Source organism: Schistocerca piceifrons, chromosome 2 (assembly GCF_021461385.2).
Source record: "Schistocerca piceifrons isolate TAMUIC-IGC-003096 chromosome 2, iqSchPice1.1, whole genome shotgun sequence".
Taxonomy (NCBI): Eukaryota; Metazoa; Arthropoda; class Insecta; order Orthoptera; family Acrididae; genus Schistocerca; species Schistocerca piceifrons.
The window spans coordinates 266,869,531-266,887,373 of NC_060139.1; the positions used below are offsets into that span (position 1 = coordinate 266,869,531).

The 17,843-nt window shown below is 40.4% G+C and overlaps 1 long non-coding RNA gene across 2 annotated transcripts in view; it reads right to left on the reverse strand.

The window, feature by feature from the left end:
* Nucleotides 1–17,422, reverse strand: part of LOC124777875 — a 201,556-nt gene extending 184,134 nt beyond the window's left edge. For both annotated transcript variants that reach the window (XR_007015793.1, XR_007015792.1), the window contains exons 1-2: nt 17,347–17,422; nt 16,702–16,835 (exon numbers count right to left, since the gene is read on the reverse strand). This is a non-coding gene — a long non-coding RNA (uncharacterized LOC124777875). The remainder of the gene's footprint in view (nt 1–16,701; nt 16,836–17,346) is intronic.
* Nucleotides 17,423–17,843: the final 421 nt, after the last annotated feature.

The window sequence follows — 17,843 nt, forward strand, 5'->3', positions numbered from 1 at the left end:
TGCTAACAGTGGCGGTTTTATCTCTAAGATGCTGTTCGAAAGGATTGGAAACTAAATAACAGAAATGTAAAAAGGAGAGAAAGACAAATGGCCAGAAATGAATAAAATTAACCGAATGGTTAAGTGGAGTTCCTCCAACATTTGCCTTTTTGTTGAATCTCTCCCTTCGGAAGGAATTCTGTACAGTTTTCCTCCCTTTTCGCTTCGAAACGGAACAGCCAAGAGCACAGCACTGAGGCATTATTCTACTTAAAACTTCAAAGATCCACAACACTTCCTATGCTTCACACTAACGCTTGGGCCCACAATTGCTGCTAATGTCACGTCATGCGGTTTCAGCCAATCCTGAACTGCGGACGGAGGCAAAAGCAGGGGAAAAGGATGGTCATTCATCCCTTATACATAGCTTTCGCGTGTAACACGGCGGTGTGTAACGTAACTGCTTCGGAGAGTGAGGAACAGCGTGCTGTAATCGAGTTTCTAAAAGCACGAATTCGAAGATTTCGTCCACACATGGAGCACCCTTTCCTTCGGCATGAAAAAGCCAGACAACACATACGAGGGCTGCGACATCTGGAACAATCCGACGCCTTGGTTTCACTGTAATCGCTCATCTCCCATACAGACCCATCCGATTTTGATCTGTTTCCAGTACTTAAAGCACACATTCGAGGACATCACTTTAATAGTGATGAAGCGATGCAAACAGAGATGAGGTTGTAGCTCTGTCAACAAAGTCAAACACTCTACGCTGACAGTATCAACACGCTATTCTCTCGTTGGGAGAAATGTTCGTCACCAGAGTGACTATGATGAGAAATAAATGTAGCAGCAATTAGGCATCCCTACAGACTTTTGCTGACACGGCGTTAGCAAGTTCCTTCCACTCTGGGTAGTACAAAAAATTGGCCATTTTCTGGGTTTAGATCTACCTGAATACCTTAAATATAGATTTCGACCAGCGTGAAGTTCTCCATAAATCCATAAGCAGATCTCAAAACGTGCAGTGTCCCTGCGTTGCTTTGGGGCATGCACTGCCGGGTATTCACACAGTTTATCGCACACATTTGTCGTAAGGAATGAAACAAACAGCAAAACACATTACGCCACAGTTATTCCCTGTGGTTTGACGAAAACATACGAATTGCCATCGAAGAAGTTGCATGAAGAATCGCTTCTAAAAGGAATAGAAACGCGATGTAAGGCATTAATAATAACATTAAACAACAAAGTAAGGCATTCCGGTTGGTTCAGAAACAAAAAAATTAATTTTGAGCCACACTCGTGTCTTGGACATTAGTGGTATACAATACTCACTGTTATCAAAACGGGGTCTGTCCCCGTTGCTACCGAACGTGAAATGCATATCCTAACATATTCTCTGGCGCACCACTCAACAACCGTAAAGCATTTTATAGTCTCCAAAGGGATGATCGAGAGCTGTGAGAGCACAATGCCGCCGCAGCGGCAGCCACCGGGTGCCAGTAAGCGGGGCCCCGGAGACCTCCAGCGCATTTGACCTCCAAAGGTCAGTGAAGAAACCCTTCGCAAAAATGTTACTGGACCCAACTGTTATTACCGGTGTGGCAGAAAGTGAAATATATTGTAGCTGTCCTGCAGTTACACACGCGACTTCTGCATCCAAAAGAAAGGCACTTTAAAAATTCGGGCAGTGAACAGTTTCGACCACTAAATTCAGAGGCGCACTGTTTACCACTAGACAAGGGCGTAGACATAGCAGAAGACTTTGAACAGAAGACAAGACTTACTCCAGGAACTGCCGCAGCCAACAAAGTTTCCAGACTCAAATGGTTCAAATGGCTCTGAGCACTATGGGACTTAACTTCTGTGGTCATCAGTCCCCTAGAACTTAGAACTACTTAAACCTAACTAACCTAAGGACATCACACACATCCATGCCCGAGGCAGGATTCGAACCTGCGACCGTAGCAGTCCCGCGGTTCCGGACTGCACGCCTAGAACCACTAGACCACCGCGGCCGGCAAAGTTTCCAGACTGTCAGAGAGCAGATACTATCAGCGTGGTCTGTTATTTGTCCCCTATCCCCCAACGCTGGTCTCAGTTCCGGAGATTGACAGTTCAAATGCCCGTTCTATCGCTTTGGTTTCCATAAATCACTTTAAGGAAATGCTGGGGTGGCTAATTTCCCTTCCAAACCAAGTCTGCACTCCGTCTCTTGTAACCGCGTCCTCAGTGGAATGATACGTCCTTACTTCTTCGAAATACTAGTGATGACATTTTCTTTCACCTTCAAGATTCGTGCGGCTATCTTCGTGCTAAGAGCTGATTCTGTAAAGTGCATCAAGATCAGGTTACCTTTCTGTAGACTATGGTCCTATTTTATTAATTTTTAGCACTTCTCTTGTAACAGGTCTACTCTGTTCCTCTATTCTTCACAGCAGATCATCTATAGTCAAAGCAAACAACACAACGGCCATCCGAAAGCTCAGAGAATGAATAAAGGGAATAGGAAGGAAAAAAGTTACCAAATGTTTCAACTTGAAATTACTAAACTGTCACATATTCTGCCAGTTAATTTCCGTAAGCTGGTGATAACATATTTCCACTTTTGCTGCACCAATAAATTCAGAGCATGGACTGAGGATTCTAACATAAGAATAGATACATCACAAAGCTTTTTGTTGTGAAGTCTGGCATATGAAACCATAATAGCTGTGCCAGAACAGGTTATTCCTATTCAAAGAAAATGTAAATGCTTAAATTTCTTTTCACTGAAGGTATGCGCAAGACAATGCAGATTCCAAAATGATAACAGCCTTTTGAAATAAACAAAGTAAATAGGGAAGGTCTTTTTAGGAGGAGGGAATTCGAAATAACACTATAAGCAGACAATGTCATGACAATCAATATTGTTCCAAGGCTGATATAAGTGTAATTCCTCATAAGGCTCAGAAAACAAGCAAAGCAAATTTCCAATGAGTCGAGATTAAAAATCCAACCCTGTAATTCAAATTACCAATAAAGTATGTTCTCTGCAAAAACGTGAAGCACCCACAAGGGGAGGAGGAAACAAAATGAAACTTCACAGGCTGAGAGGGTATATGATGTTATTTCGGTGACTACAAAATCGAGCCAACTTACAGAAAAAAACGTTGGTAGTGTAAACCCAACTATCACCACAATGTTGCACCTTTTGTGGTGCAAGCACTGATTGGGTTGGGAAAGGTGTCATAAAGCCTTTGTACTCCCACCTGAGGCAAGCTTCCCACACCTGCTCTAACTGGTCCTCTACACCCCGGATACTGGCACCACGATGGAGATGATGTCCGACCCGGTCTCTCAAATGTCCTGCCAGCGACAGATCTGTGGATCTTGCTGGTCATAGGAGTACCTCAACATCACGCAGACAGTTCATATGACATTTGCTGTGTGGAGATGAGAACTGTCCGGTTGGAAAATGGCAGTATGATACACAATTATGAACAATTTCAATTGGAAAGAACACACAGGAAATGTTGTGGGGCGGGTGAACCAAAGTCTGCATTTTATTGGCAGAACACTTAGAAAATGTAACGCATCTGCTAAAGGGCTGCCTACACTACACTTGTCCGTTCTCTTTTAGAGTACTGGTGTGCAGTGTGGGATCCTTACCAGAGTACATCGAGAAAGTTCAAAGAAGGGCAGCGTATTTTGTATTATTTTGAAATAGGAGAGACAGTGTCACTGACATGATACAGGATTTGGGGTGGACATCATTAAAACAAAGGCATTTTCCACTGCAGCGGAATCTTCTCACAAAATTTCAGTCACCAACTTTCTCCTCCAAACCAAACATATCTTGTTGATGCTGACCTGCACAGGGAGAAACGATCACCATAATAAAATAAGGGAAATCACAGCTTGCTCGGAAAGATATAGGTGTTTGTTTTTTCTGCGCGCAGACTGGAATAATAGAGACTTATTGTGAAGGTGGTTCAATCAGTCTTCTGCCAGGCACTTAAGTACGATTTGCAGAGTACCCATGTAGATGTAGATGTAGGTAACACATGAGATGCAGGATGTCTGTGCCATACTGCTGTGTTGTCAGAGGTTCCTCAGTCACTACCAGCCATGACATGAAGAAGTCATATCTGATGGCTTTCCATACCAGTCAGGAGCAACTGCTGTGCTTCTCCAATCATTGGAAGAATGGGATCCCTCCCCTATACTTGCTGATGATGGTCATCCAGTGCAGAGCATATCCGCCACTCAATGCTGAACACAACACATCAGTCAACAGCAGCCCAAGCTTTCCAGACACATAACAACTTCAAATGTGATCATTTGCACTGTACTGTTGACAGCTGCCTACATATGGGTCAGTAATTCCCTAGTCCAGTTGCTGGCAGCCTCCAACTAAAGGTGTGGGATGACATGAATGTTACAGAGAGTTCATGACTTGTTCTCAGATGGGAGGTGCAAATGTGTATGGGTTACAATGTGCTTGGAGCACAATATGTCAACCTCCCTTGTGGTGGTCAGAAACAGTCCACTGTAACCTTGACAACAAGTATGTTTCCTCTCATGTTTCCATGCAGTCAAACACGGGGCCATTGGCATCAAAAGGCCCCACGAGTCTGTTTATTGCACGGTTCAACCAACCAGCAACCAGAGACCCTCAGTGAGGCCCCTTTTAAACTCTGTGAGGTGCTGTTTCACAGCGGCCACTTAACAACGAAAACTGTTCATCCCTTATACACCCTACAAAGCCTGCTAACAATACTGAAACTATACTAACACACTCTGGTGCCTGTTTTACCTGACACAAAAAATTGAACTCTTTATCATTTACATATCCACCGTGGTGTATACATGTATGGAGTTACACTGACATCCAACCATGTCTTCTAGTTGCTTCATTTATATGTCAGGCAGTGTATGTTTAAAAGAAAGATGATTTGCTTCATTGACATTAGTCAGAACAGTAATGACAGAATTCCCCCACCAGTGAGTCACACATCCCACCAAACGTGTTAAAAGCATCGTACTATGACAATGTTATTTTATACTGTAACTAACAGGTGTCTTCCACAACTGAACAACTAGGCTGCATATTACTACTTTTTCACATTAGTTGCACACTAACAATCAAGTAGAGATTTTTGTACCACAATCCAAACAATGAGAACAGTAATAAGAATAATTCTAATAATGTTATGGTGGCAGAATTATGCTTTAGAAACCAGATGAAAATGAAAATCAGGTTCCTCTTATGCATCACTCATATTTCCTCTGGAAAATAGCTTTAATGCAAAATAACATGATTTCCCCTTTACAAAATGTATAATGGAAAGAAACACAATTTCTGATATCCAGTAAGTGAATATAATAAAAATGTAAACAATATATTGACATGAATGTGGAAAATATCATCCACAGCAGCTCAATCACAGTTACACCATGGCATTATCAGACTACTTATGTAATAAAAGTAATCAAGAACCTTTCTAACACAACACAAAAGATAATAGTTCTGGCATCATTTTGAATTTACAGGCCCTAGACTGGAAACTGGTGTATATCTACCGATCTCCAAAGCAAGCAGTATCACTGTAGCAGAGAGAGAGAGAGAGAGAGAGAGAGAGAGAGAGAGAGAGAGAGAGAGAGAGAGAGAGAGAGATTTTTGGAAGCAGGGAGATGGTGTGACTGCACAATACTTTTCTGTATTATAGAATAATAATCCATATAGAGCAAGCAAGAATTTTGATAATTACTGGTTATTAATCTCACAGAGAGTCATGGTCAGTTCTACGAAATCAGAAGTGAAAAAGGTTTATACATATGTTTTCAATAATACATAATCGAACCTTCTATATGATAATATGAGTAGTTGTCTATTCTCATACCACTGTTTTTGTGTTTCATGATTTTTATCCAACATCATATTAAATAGATAAATTACTATTCATTGTTAAAAAAATCGTATCTTTAACTGCCAAAAAGCTGCTGTATGGATAACAAAATTTGTAGGAAACTGTGGTAGTTTCGTTTACTGGAGCTATTGTCTAGGCAGTATATTATAAAATTATGTATAAACCCACTGCCTGCAAAAGTAAGGAGTCCCTTACTAATACAGAATACCGCTAATATTCTTATATAACTGGCATGCTTGAAAATCCAGCATGCACCATCAGTGAAACTATTTCTGTTGACTCAAATGTAACTCCAGTCAAAGTAAAAAGAGAAAGAGTTAAATCCGCTATCCCAATGACTCAAACACACAAATGGCATTACCCACAGTAAACTGGAAGCACTTAACCTCACAAATGCTTACACAACATCAGTGACAATATAGAAACAAACTGAAAATGAAGACAAAACCCTGTCATCAGCATTATACTGTGGTAAAGGTATGGCACATGCTGACTATACAATCAAATAAGCACTCTCAACAAACAATGTTGTAGCAGTGGGCAAATACAGTGAGACATTCTGCTACAATTAGAGTTAATCACAGAACTACCAGGAGGCTAACATAATACTTACATCACTAGGAAATCTGTGAAGTCCCACCTATGTAATTACAGTTGGTACTAAAGTTGACAGTGTATTTAAAATAAAGAGATGAAATGAAAATGTATGTAACAGACTGCATGTATACAACTTATCTGATGACCATCAGAATGAGTAACTCGATAACTTGTTTGTCACAGTAATAATCTGATACAACAGACTGATGTCCTTATTTTTTGTAACAGTTTACTTCGCAATGTCCTGCTAAATGTTTTAAATAAGAAAAATTCGTTTAAATTGTGCAAAACACTCTTGGACTTCTGGGCAATGCCAATACAGGGTAAAGCCTTGAATTTTTGATGATTACCACCATTGTCTTCATCAGGAGTAACTGACTGTCAAAACTGCTGCTGTAGTGGCCTTATATAGCTCATAGACAGCTTCTGATTGATCAGAAATTATGTAATGCTGTTGCAGACGGTGTCAGCATCTGCGCTGGTGGTGCCACTGCTCCAGTAGTGCCCGTGTTATTCTGGTTATGATACGAAGTTCCTTTGGACATGTATGCATGTCCAAAGAAACAGGCACTGCGGCATTTTGCATATCCTTTAGACAGGCACTGCAATATCATATTTCTCTGCCGATACTGGGCAAGTGACTTTCAAGTACAATGTCTGACCTGCACAGGAACATACATAAAGAATGTACAAGTACAGGTCATAGATGCATGGTTCGTGACATGTAGAAGTTTGGGTCTGGCCATGAGTTGTGCATAGGTAGCCAAATGGAAAGACAACCGCTCGTGATAAGTGGGAAATCCGGGTTCGAGTCCCGATCCAGCACAAATTTTCATTGTCATCATTCCATTCTACAGCTGATGGTTGTCCTTATTCACAATTGCAAATACATTTAATCTGCTCCATTAGTAGCATGTCCATTGCAATGAATCTCTATGCCTCTTCTCTGCATCGCGATCTCACTTCCATGCACCAAAAGATTCTAACCACGGTCAAAGTTAAAGTTCTTCTCACACAAGCTTATTTCTACACCCTTTTTAGTTACAGAAAACCAGTATGTAGGAGCCCAGACAAAACTATTGTTTTGCCAAATAATATGATGTGTTTGTTTGTAAAGCTGTGCTCAGAAACTGCAGATTTATCCAGGTCTTGATTTTTGTATGTCGCTGATGTTCTGAACAGGTCCAAAATGGTGTGTATGGACTGACCAATGCAATTGTTTACACACTCACAAGGAATGTTGTAAATGACATGGGTCCTGAGGTTGAGACAGTCCTCAACAGGGCACAGCATCTCCTTTTTGTTCTTAGAAGTTCAGTGGTGGTGGTGGTTAGTGTTTAACATACCGTCGACAACAAGGTCATTAGAGACGGAGCGCAAGCTCGAGTTAGGGAAGGATTGGGAAGGAAATCGGCCATGCCCTTTCAAAGGAACCATCCCGGCATTTGCCTGAAACGATTTTGGGAAATCACGGAAAACCTAAATCAGGATGGCTGGAGACAGGATTGAACCGTCGTCCTCCCGAATGTGAGTCCAGTGTGCTAACCACTGCGCCACCTCACTCGGTCTTCGAAGTTCTGAAAATAGATCTTATACTTCGTCTTCCTATGACTCTGCCTATTTTGCTGGATACGGCATTACAGGAAGGAAGGAATACAGCCTGTGGCTCATCATGTGAATGTTTGATATTTTCATGACTCCTTTTCTTGGAGAAGACCGACTTTATATCAGGTGAACCATAGCCATTCTTTCAGACCATGTACTTCAGATGATTAATTTTGGAATCCAAGTGATCCTTATCAGAAACAGTATTTGCTCTCTTCTGGACTGGCTGATAAAAACTCAGGGTGCTAATATATAAATCAGTGTCCATTGGCTTGTAGCACACTTAGTGGCTGAGATATCCATCCAACTTTTGTTGTACTAAAACATCTACAAATGGCAGCATTTTTTCTTTCTCTGTCTCACAAGTGAACTAAATGTTTATTTGCATGATGCTCATATGTTCAAGGAAGTCCTCAAGAGCCATATGCCCACAGCATAGATGTTTCATCAACATAACGATAAAATGAAGATGGATGAAGGAGAGACAAATTTAATGCGCATTCCTCAAAATGTTCCATAAAAAAGTCAGTCACTGCTGGAGACAACAGAGAGCCCATAGCCATTCCATCTGCAGTTTCATAAAATTTACAGCCAATACGTTTTGGTAGAATGAAAGTTGGATGGATGCCTCAGCCATTCAGAGTACTGCAAGCTGATGCACACAGGTTCATATCTTAGCATCCAGAGTTTTCATTATCCTGTCCAGAAGAAAGTAGTTTTAAATAAATGATTACACAGAGCAAAAACTTTTCTGATAAGGACCACTTGGATTACAAAATTAATCATCTGAAGTGCATGTTCTGAAAGAATGGCCATGGTTCACATGATATTAAGGCAGCACTCTCCTAGAAAAGAAAATGTGAAACATTCACATGTTGAGCCACCGATTCTATTCCTTCCTTTCTACAGTGCTACAGCCACCAAAATAGACAACATCCTGGGAAGACAAGGTGTAAGACCTATTTTACAACCTCCTAAGAAGATAAAGGAGATGCTACACCCTGTTAAGGACAGTCTCAGGCACAGAATACCTGGTATTTATAACATCTCTTGTGAGAGCAGAAGCAAGTACACTGGTCAGTCCATCCATACCGTTTCCAGCCATGGTGCAGAACATCAACAGCACATTAAAAACTGACAACTGGAGAAATATGGGGTCGCTGAAAACACTATTACAAGTAAACACAACTATCTGAGGGCTATATCAGACCACCAAAGCAGCAATTTTCACAGTCAATTGCTCCTGATGTAGATGGAGATAATCAGTGAAACCTCAAGATTTCATCTTGAACTAACATGGCAAGAAATCAGAGAACATGTTATAAAACAGTGCTGTCATGAGAGACTTCATTCTCATTCATTTAGATTTCCATTTACAAAATTCAGATCATATCAAGCTTCACAGGGTATTAGGTACTTTACTGTTCAAATCATGCAATCAGCTGTATGTCAGGTTAGTTGCCTCCCAAGTAAATATAGTACTCACAGTTTTGGAAACACAAATATTGTCCGATGTAGAATACACATAGAGAAAACATTGAAGTATTCTGTTCATTACTTCACTAATAACACTACAATGTCGAAGCAATAAAAAACATATACATAATTGGCATACCACTTTTATTATTCCTCAACATCATAATGTATAAGAATGCCAAATGACAATGTGTAGCCGCACGGGATTAGCCGAACGGTCTAAGGCGCTGCAGTCACGGACTGTGCAGCTGATCCCTGCGGAGGTTTGAGTCCTCCCTCGGGGATGGGTGTGTGTGTTTGTCCTTAGGATAATTTAGGTTAAGTAATATGTACGCTTAGGGACTGATGACCTTAGCAGTTAAGTCCCATAAGATTTCACACACATTTGAACATTTTTGACAATGTGTACTTAAAATTAGCTCTTTCAGTCATAGGGATCAAAACCCTGTCTAGAGTGCCTTCTAGCTTATAATTCCAAGTTTAAATCTACATCTCTACTCTGCAAACCACTATGAAATGCATGGTAGTGTGTGCATCCCATTGTACCATTTATAATTCTTCTCATTCCATTCAGTATGGAGTACAGCCAGAACGATGGGTTGAATGCCTCTGTGTGTGCTGTAATTAATCTAATCTTGTTCTCAAGAGCCCTGTGTGAGCGACTTGTAAGGGGTTGTAGTACGTTCCTTAAATCATCATTTACAGCTGGTTCTTGTAACTGTGTAAGTAGGCTTGCTCGGAATAGTTGATGTCTATCTTCACGAGTCTGGCAGAGTTTCTTCAGCATCTCTATCACACTCTCTCACATGTCAATCAAACCTGTGATCATGCACGCTTCCCTCCTCTGTGTATGTTCAACATGTGTATGACCAACATTCCAGAATGGATGGCATGAATGATTTGTAAGCAGTCTCCTTTGCAGGCTGTTTGTTTTTTCCCAGTATTATATCCATAAATTGAAGTCTACCACATGCTTTACCAATGACTGAGCCTATACATTCATTCCATTTCATATTCCCATGAAGTGTTACATCCAGGTATTTGTATGAGTTAGCCAAATCCAACTGCGACACATTGATATTATAGTCATATTGTTTTTTGTTTCTTTGCAAAATGCACACTTAAAGTAAGTAGCCAGTCTTTGTACCACTTTGAGATCTAATCAAGATCTGACTGAATATTTATGCAGTAACTTTGTTACAGGTAAGTACCTCATCTGCAAAAAGTCTGAAGTTACTAATAATATGTCTGTATGGTGATTAATAAACAACATGAACAGCAAGGGTCCAACCCAACACATTTCCCTGGGACACACCTGAAGTTAGTGCTACATGTCACTGATTCTCCCTCTAAGATAACATGTTGTGTCTTCCTTACCAAAAAATCCTCAATCCAGTCACAAATTTCACTAGATGCCTCATATGATTGTATTTTTGGCAATAAGTGTAGATGTGGTATGGAGTCAAATGCTCTTTGGAAATCATATAATACTGCATCTACTTGACTGCCTTGATCTAAAGCTTTCAGTGTGTCATATGCTGATTGGCACGGAGAAGGTCATTGGGTTCGAGATACATTATTATATTTGAGTTCAGAATACGTTTAAAATTCTACAACAAATCGATGTCAAGGATACTGGATGGTAATTTTAAGGCTAAATTCTACTACCCTCCTTGTGAACAGGTGTGATCTGCACTTTCTTCCAACTACTGGGCAATGTTTTTTGTTTGAAAAATCAACGATAGATTATAATTAGAAAAGGGGCTAACTTAGCTGCAAATTAAATATAGAAACTGATAGGGATTCCATTGGGCCCTGGAGCTTTATTAAGTTTTAATGATTTCAGCTCTTTCTCAACACCACTGATACTCTCAATTATTTACTCATTTTTTAAATTGGTAGGAGGATCAAATTGAGGCAGTTCTCCTGGGTTTCCCTTTGTGCAGGATTTCAGCTTTTGCTTTGCTGCCCTTACTTTCAGTTCTTGTCTCATTCACAAATGACTGGACACTAAGTTTTACATGCGACTAGCGTATCTTTGGGTTTTGTGGAAGATCATTTGACAATATTCTGCTATGGTAGTCATTGAAGGCTTCATGCAGCATTGCTCTCTTGACAGTGAAATGCATTCTATTCAACATCTCTCTTTGTATAGCCCCATGCTTTGTTATAGACCTCTTATGCAGTAGTTTCGGCTCCTTCAAAAGTTTCCTTAAAGTGGCTGTATACCATGGAGACACCCTCCCATTATCAACTGATCTACTGGGTACGTATCCATCCAGTGCCCCCCCCCCCCCAAAAAAAAAACCACAACTAGCAAAAACGAAACAAAATTCTCCAAACACCCCAACCTCCACCTCTTTTAACCACTCCCAACCTACTCAATAGCAATTGTAAACACAACACCCACAAAGAAAAAGAACAAACAAACCTAAAACCAGCTATCAGAAAACAAAACAAAGCAGCACCTCAAAGATATAAATATGAATGATAACAAAAATAATATGCAAATAATACAATCCCCCTGATGGCCAACATACATCTCTCAAAACCAGGTCCCCCATCAGATAGATCGTCAAACATTGTCATGGTGACACCACCACATATATAGGTCCCTGATTAGAGAAACCAGGACTCTAGTCAACTTCATACTCTCATTGCACATGACCTCATACAGTTGGCAATCCAGCCAAACTCCAGTAAGAACTTTATCATCGCAATCATATCTTCATCCATCATAATCCAAAGAAAACAACAAGAAAAGCACTATTACATTTCAGTCCATAAATAACAAGAAAATGGTTCAAATGGCTCTGAGCACTGTGGGACTTAACTTCTGAGGTCATCAGTCCCCTAGAACTTTGTTTATTTATTGTGGTCTTCAGTCCTGAGACTGGTTTGATGCAGCTCTCCATGCTACTCTATCCTGTGCAAGCTTTTTCATCTCCCAATACCTACTGCAACCTACATCCTTCTGAATCTGCTTAGTGTATTCATCTCTTGGTCTCCCCCTACGATTTTTACCCTCCACGCTGCTCTCCAATACTAAATTGGTGATCCCTTGATGCCTCAGAACATGTCCTACCAACCGATCCCTTCTTCTGGTCAAGTTGTGCCACAAACTTCTCTTCTCCCCAATCCTATTCAATACTTCCTCATTAGTTATGTGATCTACCCATCTAATCTTCAGCATTCTTCTGTAGCACCACATTTCGAAAGCTTCTATTCTCTTCTTGTCCAAACTATTTATCGTCCATGTTTCACTTCCATACATGGCTACACTCCATACGAATACTTTCAGAAATGACTTCCTGACACTTAAATCAATACTGGATGTTAACAAATTTCTCTTCTCCAGAAACGCTTTCCTTGCCATTGCCAGCCTACATTTTATATCCTCTCTACTTCGACCATCATCAGTTATTTTGCTCCCCAAATAGCAAAACTCCTTTACTACTTTAAGTGCCTCATTTCCTAATCTAATTCCCTCAGCATCACCCGACTTAATTAGACTACATTCCATTATCCTTGTTTTGCTTTTGTTGATGTTCATCTTATATCCTCCTTTCAAGACACTGTCCATTCCATTCAACTGCTCTTCCAAGTCCTTTGCTGTCTCTGACAGAATTACAATGTCATCGGCGAACCTCAAAGTTTTTATTTCTTCTCCATGAATTTTAATACCTACTCCGAATTTTTCTTTTGTTTCCTTTACTGCTTGCTCAATATACAGCTTGAACAACATCGGGGACAGGCTACAACCCTGTCTTACCCCCTTCCCAACCACTGCTTCCCTTTCATGTCCTTCGACTCTTATAACTGCCATCTGGTTTCTGTACAAATTGTAAATAGCCTTTCGCTCCCTGTATTTTACCCCTGCCACCTTTAGAATTTGAAAGAGAGTATTCCAGTCAACATTGTCAAAAGCTTTCTCTAAGTCTACAAATGCTAGAAACGTAGGTTTGCCTTTCCTTAATCTTTCTTCTAAGATAAGTCGTAAGGTCAGTATTGCCTCACGTGTTCCAGTGTTTCTACGGAATCCAAACTGATCTTCCCCGAGGTTGGCTTCTACTAGTTTTTCCATTCATCTGTAAAGAATTCGTGTTAGTATTTTGCAGCTGTGACTTATTAAGCTGATAGTTCGGTAATTTTCACATCTGTCAACACCTGCTTTCTTTGGGATTGGAATTATTATATTCTTCTTGAAGTCTGAGGGTATTTCGCCTGTTTCATACATCTTGCTCACCAGATGGTAGAGTTTTGTCAGGGCTGGCTCTCCCGCGGCCGTCAGTAGTTCCAATGGAATGTTGTCTACTCCAGGGGCCTTGTTTCGACTCAGGTCTTTCAGTGTTCTGTCAAACTCTTTACGCAGTATCATATCTCCCATTTCATCTTCATCTACATCCTCTTCCATTTCCATAATATTGTCCTCAAGTACGTCGCCCTTGTATAGACCCTCTATATACTCCTACCACCTTTCTGTTTTCCCTTCTTTGGTTAGAACTGGGTTTCCACCTGAGCTCTTGATATTCATACAAGTGTTTCTCTTTTCTCCAAAGGTCTCTTTAATTTTCCTGTAGGCAGTATCTATCTTACCTCTAGTGAGATAAGCCTCTACATCCTTACATTTGTCCTCTAGCCATTCCTGCTTAGCCATTTTGCACTTCCTGTCGATCTCATTTTTGAGACGTTTGTATTCCTTTTTGCCTGTTTCACTTACTGCATTTTTATATTTTCTCCTTTCATCAATTAAATTCAATATTTCTTCTGTTACCCAAGGATTTCTACTAGCCCTCGTCTTTATACCTACTTGATCCTCTGCTGCCTTCACTACTTCATCCCTCAAAGCTACCCATTCTTCTTCTACTGTATTTATTTCCCCCATTCCTGTCAATTGCTCCCTTATGCTCTCCCTGAATCTCTGTACAACCTCTGGTTCTTTTAGTTTATCCAGGTCCCATCTCCTTAAATTCCCACCTTTTTGCAGTTTCTTCAGTTTTAATCTACAGGTCATAACCAATAGATTGTGGTCAGAGTCCACATCTGCCCCTGGAAATGTCTTACAATTTAAAACCTGGTTCCTAAATCTCTGTCTTACCATTATATAATCTATCTGATACCTTTTAGTATCTCCAGGGTTCTTCCATGTATACAACCTTCTTTCATGATTCTTAAACCAAGTGTTAGTTATGATTATGTTGTGCTCTGTGCAAAATTCTACCAGGCGGCTTCCTCTTTCATTTCTGTCCCCCAATCCATATTCGCCTACTATGTTTCCTTCTCTCCCTTTTCCTACACTCGAATTCCAGTCACCCATGACTATTAAATTTTCGTCTCCCTTCACAATCTGAATAATTTCTTTTATTTGATCATACATTTCTTCAATTTCTTCATCATCTGCAGAGCTAGTTGGCATATAAACTTGTACTACTGTAGTAGGTGTGGGCTTCGTATCTATCTTGGCCACAATAATGCGTTCACTATGCTGTTTGTAGTAGCTTACCCGCATTCCTATTTCCCTATTCATTATTAAACCTACTCCTGCATTACCCCTATTTGATTTTGTGTTTACAACCCTGTAGTCACCTGACCAGAAGTCTTGTTCCTCCTGCCACCGAACTTCACTAATTCCCACTATATCTAACTTCAACCTATCCATTTCCCTTTTTAAATTTTCTAACCTACCTGCCCGATTAAGGGATCTGACATTCCACGCTCCGATCCGTAGAATGCCAGTTTTCTTTCTCCTGATAACGACATCCTCCTGAGTAGTCCCCGCCCGGAGATCCGAATGGGGGACTATTTTACCTCCGGAATATTTTACCCAGCTTCACAGAATAATTACACAAACTCACATAACCAAATACCATAAACATCTTCAAATATGAACATCTAACACAAGAGCATGACACTAAATACTACAACATGCCATCTACAAACGTGATCCAACTCAAAAACAACACGCCACAATGATGTCATGCAACACAGCTTATGTCAAGGGTCAAAGCCGACGGGTGGAATCGGAAACTTCCTTGACCCTAGGTGCTGACATATCTTTAAGACATCTTTAGATCCATAGTTGCAAATATTTATGCTTATGATACTACACATTGTTTTATTCAGTCCTGGGTCTGTTATTAAGTCACACTCACCTTCTTCTACTTCCGTACTCCATTTTTTCAACAATCACTGTTTAGGCTCTTACATATCTGGACAGCAACAATTTTTTATTGCACAAAACATATTACTCTTAAAGTACACAAGATCCCAGAAAAACATACAAGAATGTTAGAGGCAGGACAGTCCAGTGCAGGAGCAACTCCAAGACTAAATAACACATCAAAGGACACTATAGACAGTTGTATTTACAACAGTCTGAGTCACAAAGTAACATTCTCTCATAGTCATGTTGCAACTAATGGTCAATGTAGTACTCATCACAAAACAATATCATGTTCCACGGATCATTTGCATGCTAAATCATAATGATATGGAATAAGTCATTTTATATCTGCACCATAAATTATTTTGTAAATATGGCTAAATGCTTATCATTTACAAGTGTGAGTTATAAATACTGCTGTATAAATTTTAAAGTTTATATTTTAATGAATGCCTGATGATAAGACCAAGGGCACCTATACTTGAGGGCAAGTGTTTTACTTTTTTACTTTGTTCTGTATAAGTGTTCTATGTTTGTTTTCTTGAAACGCTCCCCAGCATGAGGTTTACTGTGAATCAGACTTATTGAACAAGTAACTGACTCCTATACCAAGCTAGCGAAGCATACACTCTCTGCTCAAATGCAAAAAACTAAACAAAATTGCTATATGGCACTTAGCCAATGTTTATAAGCACAAATGATCAAACATCGTGAGTCTAACAAATCAAAACATAATATCTTTTTAATTCTTTCTGCTGGTGCATGATTTAAAACCAAGCTAATCATCTTTGTAGGCCCTTGTAAACAATGAAAGGCGATTCACGGCTGAGGCTTTGGTTTCACTAATCCGTCTCATGTAACGATGAAATGCATGCACTAATAAAGACAAACTTGACATTACCCCCACAGTGTCATAAGGATCGGGCCTTTTACAATGTTACACGAGTATGATGCAGCAACACTCACCTGAAACCTTGAAGCTTCTCTTGCACTCTTCCTACAACAGTTTTCTTTGGAGACTGTGGCCGGTCTTCTAAATCCATACCAACCATAGCCTGGGCGAGATGAAGGTTCTCTTCATTCATGGTGATAAGCAGCGGCTAAAACACCAACACACAATGTCAGTTACAGCAGTCCCACCAGGCAACGAAAAAGCGTCAAAACTAACGATTCATGTTGTTTTAAATAATACACATAGGACGACTGAGGCTGAAATTTTATTTATGGGCAGGTACAGTGTAAATCGAATCCGCAACTGAGGTTTAGAGAGAACCCTGCTTCTACTCTAAAAGATTTTTTGGACGTAATATAGCGATAAATTTTAAATTCGTTGGGTGAAGCGGGGAATTATTGTTAGCAATTAATATTCCACCACCTACAGGCATGAATGTCTCCAAATAAACAAATATGCAACAACACTTGCTTTGCAAAAAAGTCGCGAACAGATTGTAAACAATGCTCAAAGTTTGAACACTAGTGTACTGCTTCTCTAACTCAACTACCCTCATCACAAGATTGTCGGGATATATTCTTTTATCAGCACATTTTGATCTGCATAGACAGAGGTGGATACCTGTGATCCCACAAGAAATAATCACTTGATGCTAATACCTGTCACGTTGTATATATCACAACAAGCGGCGCGACGCGTTCGGCACAAACAACAACACGACGTTCTCCCACCAACACACGACTTACAAATGACGGGCAGCGGCACTGGGACGAACAGCTGTTTTACGTGACGGTGCTGCCATCTCTCATCGAAGCTTCAAGCTAGTAGCCGCCATTGTGGCGTTGGTCGCTCTCCAGGTGGAATAATTTGCCGCTGTGTGGCAGCAGCATCGTTTCTTGCTCGTGTATTGCTGGAATAAACTGGTCTCTGGCGAAAAGACTACACGTAAAAGCTATGTCGAAGAGCTTAGTTACTATTCAGACAGCCTATTTAACAGTGAATCCATCCTATTTTAGAAAAATGAAAATAGCTGCCCACATACGAGCGGACTTCCGCGACAGGACAATTCCGCAGGTTACCGGGGGAGAAAGGGATTTAGTCCCTCCAATCTGCCCGCAGGCAGGAGCCATTTCTGTGTGGTATAAATTGGTGGATT